Source organism: Puntigrus tetrazona, chromosome 24, assembly GCF_018831695.1.
Source record: "Puntigrus tetrazona isolate hp1 chromosome 24, ASM1883169v1, whole genome shotgun sequence".
NCBI lineage: Eukaryota > Metazoa > Chordata > Actinopteri > Cypriniformes > Cyprinidae > Puntigrus > Puntigrus tetrazona.
Genome location: NC_056722.1, coordinates 18,827,743 through 18,834,479, shown reverse-complemented (window position 1 = coordinate 18,834,479; position 6,737 = coordinate 18,827,743). Strand labels below are relative to the sequence as shown.

The following is a 6,737-nucleotide window of genomic DNA, read 5'->3' as shown; positions in this document are numbered from 1 at the left end:
GGCAGAAGAAAACATCTAGCCATGTTAAAGACTCATTTGAACAGAGAAAGCTGGAAATGCAATTATCTAGCACACAAAAAGACAAATAATTTAATAAAGTTCATAAGAAGAAAAGCACAGTTTCTTCTCTGCTTTAGAGCATTAGCCATAACCCAGTGAAATATACACTCTCCTGAACAGGGGCGATGGCTCGAACTGATATGTGTTCTGAATGATTCTGGTTTTAGTGTTTAAGTGCAGCCCGCTCAGTAGGTGCTCTGGTCCTGGGGGCTTAATCTCACAGAATAGGGAGGGTCCCGGTGCCTTTTCGGTTACAAACAGCAGGCTCATTTGTAATTATAATTAATTAGCTCATTATTGATCGAGTCATTGATTAGATCAATGGAGTGATTTTGCATGCTTAATCATCTTAATCCATGGATTAAAAAATAAATAAAAGCAACAATTATATCATTTTTAGTTTACGGTTATTTATTACTAATAATTAAAACAAACAAAAATATTTTTTTAAACAGTCATTGACGTTTTCATTTATTATTATTTCTTTATTTTTAAAATATATTTAGCATTCAAATGATATACCGTAATTAATACACAAAGCAGGCGGCTGTAGATTCAGGGGCTCAGCAGATGGAGAATCTCCTGCTTTAGGATAGATGGCCGGAGATGCAACTCCTGCCCGTTTGTCTATTAAAGAGGGATCAACAATGAAAACCTCCGCACCACGAGGAGCAAAGGGCCAAGTGGGAGGGGGCAGTGGGGGTGAATGGACTCAAAGAGAGGACCAAGTGTGTCTCTGAGAGTGTAGTTTAGTGTACATTTCCCGATGAGATCGACCAGCCAACTGAAGTCACTTTTCAACCAACCATTTTCCCCTCTCAAACGTCTCGCTAAATAGTCCACAGTCACTCTCATTGATTTTCTTTATCAAATAAACAGAATGGCACCGCGTGCCCGGCCGCCTCCCTCACCCGTGATCCCGGGACCCGGCGGCTGGGAGCCTGTGTGAATTTAGCACATCTAAACGGTAACGTTATAGAACGCTCATAACGATGGCTGTCGTTTAAAACTCTTTCAGAGCGGGGCATCTTTTAGCCTGCCAATTAATTAGTATTATTATTATTAATTTCGTAGTGAAATAGGTAGGGGTAAATAAAATCACACACACCTTTAACGCTAAACTTTATTTTGATGCAAATTGCTTACTGTTGTTAGCAAACGTTATTGTTTTTTTATACGTACATATAATGCAATAAATATAGCTGAATCGCTTATTTATGTTCCTACTGCTCTCTGCCACTTCGTTTTGTTTCTCGTGAAAGGTGAAAGTCGTGCTGATACCGGTCTCATGTCGTATATGGATTTTCGTTTATATAATCGATCGAAATGTCCCGATACATTGATCGAAAGTGCGGTGTTTTACAAACAAGCGTTTGCGAATCTCGATTTTACGTTGCCGGTGATTTTGCCACGACGCTCACAAACCTTGCATTTGTTTGTGCCGCACATAAAAGCAAATTAATAAAACGTTAACTGTATACGAGCGCGCAAAAGCGTTGCGCCGGGCGCTTCTTGCTCCGTTTGAAAATCGCGAGAACGCTCTAATTGTTCAAATCATTCTGAATGACATGTCATTGCGGTATATGAAATTAAAGTTAGATAAGTCCGCATTGAGGGAGGCTGCACCCAATCCCCAACTTATTTCCCATTTTGTGTTCCAGCATCACCGCGCTCCGCTCTTTTCAATGACAATGTGCCAAATCTAGGCATTTTCAAAAGAGTTTCCATATGCTATAAGCGGAGCATCACAGAGACAGAGGACACCGGGATGCCCTTTTATACCAAAGGTACAAGCGATTTATTTTCTTTTTATCTGGCGTTTATAAACAAGAGATGGGAATATGTAATGCTTAAGAAAATATAACGTTTTAAACAGATTGCACGTGAAATATGGGGCTTTAGTGCGACTGTCATTTTTAAAAGACAAAAGGGAGCTGATCGGATACAGATGACGGAGATTTGATTTTTTTTCCCCCCTTATTTTTGTGGTTGATGTTAAGCATTTTCTCCTTGTTTTAGAAAGAGCTCTGAGATTCCAGTGTGGGACATGTTCGAAACGATTTGACTTTTAGGGGAAATTACATCGGTATCTCTTGACTTTGAAATAAATAATTTTGTAGCGTAGTTTGTACTTTTATGGCTATTTTGTTGTTGTTGTTGTTGTTGTTGTTGTTTACTCCGTGCGATCAATTTTGTGAACACTTGCCTCGCCGACTTTACCAAATAGTGCCACGAAAAGCGATTTTATAGCTAATCAATTGTGTTTTAAATACATTTAGATGTTTTCGTTGTGATAATGCATGCTCGGCTACGTTTGTTACAGGCTAACGCGCGGAGGTTTTCCCTTCATCCGCAAATAGGTAGTGAAAACTTTCTTGAAGTGTGTGTGTGAGAGAGAGTTCATAATGTTTAATGGGACTTAATTCTCCGTTAGCAAAGCATTTCGGACAGTGTTTTATGCGCCTACAAAGGGTCAGTTGCTGTCAAAAACGTGACCCCTCAGACCCCAGAGGGCGCCAGGCGGTTTGGACAAACCTTTCATTTGTGGGGCAGGACAGTCATTCACTCATTCAGCACGAGCAAAGAAGCGAAAAAGAAACCCTGAAGTCATTGTTAGACGTCGTGCGTTTTAGAAAGACAATTATAAGAAATCACATGTCGCGAATTGTGTGATGATTGCTTTATTGACATTTCGCTTGAATCAATATTCATGCACTTTTGATAAGTCTTAACAGCCAACGCTAAAAAATGTCATAAAGAAGCGAACAAAGCTCGTGATATTGTTTACACATCCGTGTGTCCGAAAGTGAGGAAAATACATCGCGGTGTGACGAAACACAAACAAACAAATAATCGCCGGCGATAAATGCTAGTCACCGTACGCTGCACGCTAGCTTTTACCGAACAACAAAAAATAGAAATAAAAGGAAATAAATCTCAATATTCGCTCATTTCAGTAACGTGCGGTAACAAAATACAACCTTTAATTCGTTTCATGTTAAATGACACGCGAACAAAGCGGTGTCCGTCAGATAGCCTGAGAGAAAGAAGAGCGGAAAGTACGAGGGTGGACGCGAGCACATCAGAAAGTGCTACAGACTAAGATAAGCACTATATCAGCCACGCAGCTTCCACTTTCTCCATCTCACAGCCCAAAACAGTTCAAAAGACAGCACAACTCTTTTAACTGCGCTAAATGTATCCGTCAAAGTATACTTGCATAAGAGGTGAGACCTTTAAATCAATAGTTTTAAAGTCCTCCGCGCGGTGTGCAGCAGAAATACAGTCGTCACTGGCAAATAAATAACCTTTACTCCGCCGCATTTGCTTTGCGTTTATATGAAGGTACGATCTGAAGCTCTCCGCGTCCTATTGCGAGCTCGTCTCGGTCTTGTTTCTGTTCTCTCGTTCATCCTGCCGAAACACCACTTGGGTCTGGCAGGCACGAGTCCCCCGAGGACTAGAAACAGTGGATCAGGGGTGAAGAAGTAACGCCTCTGTTGACCACCTCTCGCCCATCCAAAGACCCACAGTAGACATGCCAATCCAAGGGCTCGTGTTTTACTGCAAACACAGCTCCGGTAGGCTATAGCATCCTTATCGCGCGATCCGGAAACAGAGCCTCGCTCAATTCAACCCCTTCGATTTTTTCATAAAGGAGAGCCGATCTTTTGATTTTCTTCACGATTAACATCTTGTCGGGTCTCCTTTCAGTGGCGACATTTTAGGGGATCCAAACCGCCTAATCAATGGCAGCATTTGCATGCGCGTTTGAATACGAACTAAAAGCCCGATGACTGAAACAGAAGGATGTAAAGTTCATAAGCCAGGCGTAGGTTACTGTGGGCTTTAACTCCGAGGCCCGTTTACTTTTTGAGGTTTATTTTGCACGCTTTCTTGTCGATAAATATTCCGTGAATTATTAGGCTTTTTAAGTCCAATTTAACGTCACACATTTTTGTTTTGCGAAACAGATGCGTGGTTACACGACGTGCCATTAAATATATCTTAGAAATGCAAAACTCACATCTGAACGTTCTCTTACACGAGGCTACAATACAGTTACTGAAAATCATTTAAAACACATAGCATTTACAAGCGACGCGATCTGCCCATTTAATCTGCTCAGATATTGACATTTTACACGTGTCACGCGGATAACAGTTCATAATAATCGACACCTGTACAGTATTTTTCCTTTTCTCTTCATTTGCGTTGCATTTCATTCTTTCTATTTAGTAGCTACTGTTCTGTGGGAAAAGCAAAAAAAAAAAAAAAAAAAACACGTTCCAATATACGTACATATATATATGTGTACACATATATACATTTACAAATTATTTATTCCCTACAATGCAAACGGATGTTGACGAAACACTAGTGCCCAAATGCATATTTCTGCTTTTTGAAATCTGTGCATTTTCATAAATTCGAAGCGTCTCGAATGATTCATCATTTGTCTTTAACAACAACAAAAAAATATATATCGAGAAGGAAGCGTTGCTAAAAGTACATGATATGCAGGCCGACTGCATTGCAAACAAAATCAGATCTAATCGTGTTTTTTTTAATAACAGCACGCAGATTTTAAAAGTGCCATACTGTAACACGTCGTGTTGAACATTTCTGAATTTATTTGTTTTTTTGGTTAAAAAAAAAAAATCAAACAAACAGCTTTGATCACAGGTATGACTCAAAGTACCAAAAAAATCTCTTATTGTCCCACAAAATGTTCCAGGCCGTTACAGGACGTCTTGCCCACCGAAAAAAAGATTTTCCCCCTATTAGATCATTTTAGGAATCTGGCTCGCGCAGCCCTTCGGCTCTCCAAGTTGAAACAGCGCGTCATTTGCAATGTGGAGACTGTTGATCACCTCACTAATTACGTCTCTCTCTTTCTGCCTCGCGCGCGCTCTCTCTCCCTCCCTCGCGCGCTCACTCCCTCTCTCTCTCTCTCTCATTCCCAGAGTGCATATCGAGAATAGACACACAAAGACATGCGCACTCAACTTAATCAGCCATTTTTTTAAACAGGGCTAAAACGATAATAATTAGCAGAATAAAGACATATCGGATTTTCATTTCCTTACCTCCTTTCCCTTACCCCTCCACAACCGAAACTGCTAGGCAGTCGTCGAGACATCTTTTACACAACCGGACCCAAAGGATCGACTCTTACTGTAGTACTTACGCTTTTTCCAATAAAGTTGGAGGATTATTGTTACATTTTTTTTATTTTTATCCTTTTTGTTACCTACTCGCGCTACCATTGGATGTGATTTTCTTCAGAAAAGCAAATATCAAGAGAAGAAGCGGAGGGAACTGCGGGGGAAGAAAGTAAGTTTTTTTTTCCCTTCAACTTTTATTGAGTAGTTGGTGTTAAATTTAGGTCGAGTATTGATTTTCTTTCGCGACTGGTTCTGCCGAATCTGCGCTATTCCGCTGTCGGATTACGGCTTTATGTGATATAATTTCGACAAATGTCAGCCTAAACATTTTCCTCTCAGTTTGTAAAACAGACGTTTTGCCGAACAGCCCCGAACTGTCAGGCGATGTTGTCCTACCGTATCCACCGTAAACCCTTTCCAGGCTCCGTTTCGTTTCTTTTGCGAGCAAACCGCCGTAAAACGTTAAGTTTCGCTCTATTTTCTCCCGTTATTGGCTAACGCGAAGTAAAAAGTGGACAGATTATGTACGCTCGCGGCTGTTGTGTTCGCCTCAGGAGTTGGACTCGCCTCATCGCAGCGAACGCTAAATAGCAGGGGCTTCCTTAACGTTTGACCAAATCGCGCGCCTCGCACCTCAAACAATACAAGTCATAACATTTCGTAAAAAACAAATCAGTTCGAGAAGGCAGCGTCTCGAGAGCCGCCGATCTATCCCGCAGCAGCCAGAAACGCGAAGGCTTACGTTTTGACACGACGACGCGAGTCGCTCCGGACCGGCGTTTTCCGTCACGCGACGCTATCTCGAGACAGACTCGAAAGCTGCACAGTTCTCCGCAGATAACTAAAAGACGCTTCTTCGTGCGTTTCTGTTACCTGCAACGTATAAAAGAGTCTCTCCGCGCTGCGGCTCGGATGATGGTAACGATAGGAGGGATTGAACTCTAACAGCAGCCGAGGGTCTCCTCTGCCATATCCCGGACTCCTCCGTGTCTGTGGCAGACGTAAAAAACGGAATAAAAAGGACCGAAATCACTCCTATTTTCACCAGAAAGCCCGCTCCGCGTTTAAACTACTCGTGTCTTCTGTCTTGCCCGTGAGTTTCCTTCTCTTCTCCTTTCATTCTCCTTTCGCGTTTTTTTTTTCCTGAGTGAATTGTCTCCGAGTTTATAGCAAGGTCGGTAGATTCTCAAAGTTGAGAGTTTTCGTTGTTTTTTGGTTTTTTTGGTGGTAAAACGTTAACATTGGCGTGGCAGACCGTGGCATGTGTGTGAGCGCTTGGCTTTTGGGTTGATGGTGAGCGTGAGACAGAGTCTTGGCTCCGATTGGAACGCGACAGTGACAAGGGCATCGATCGCTTCCATTGAGAGCACAGAAAAAACACAGGCAGTGGGGAGGCAGAGCACAGAGCCGCGGTGTGTATCGCTGTGTGTCTGCGCTCTCTGCTCTCTAAACCAGCACATTTTCGCTGCCCGGATCTCCGTGTTTGTAGGATTTTCAAGTTGCTTTTGG

At 42.1% G+C, this 6,737-nt stretch overlaps 1 protein-coding gene across 1 annotated transcript in view; it reads left to right on the top strand.

Annotated features, from left to right (window-relative positions):
• The first annotated feature begins 4,392 nt into the window (after positions 1-4,392).
• Positions 4,393-6,737, top strand: part of zfhx4 (zinc finger homeobox 4) — a 71,889-nt gene continuing 69,544 nt past the window's right edge. Inside the window, exon 1 of the mRNA XM_043226395.1 lies at positions 4,393-5,397. The gene's annotated coding sequence lies outside the window, so the exon portion shown is untranslated. The remainder of the gene's footprint in view (positions 5,398-6,737) is intronic.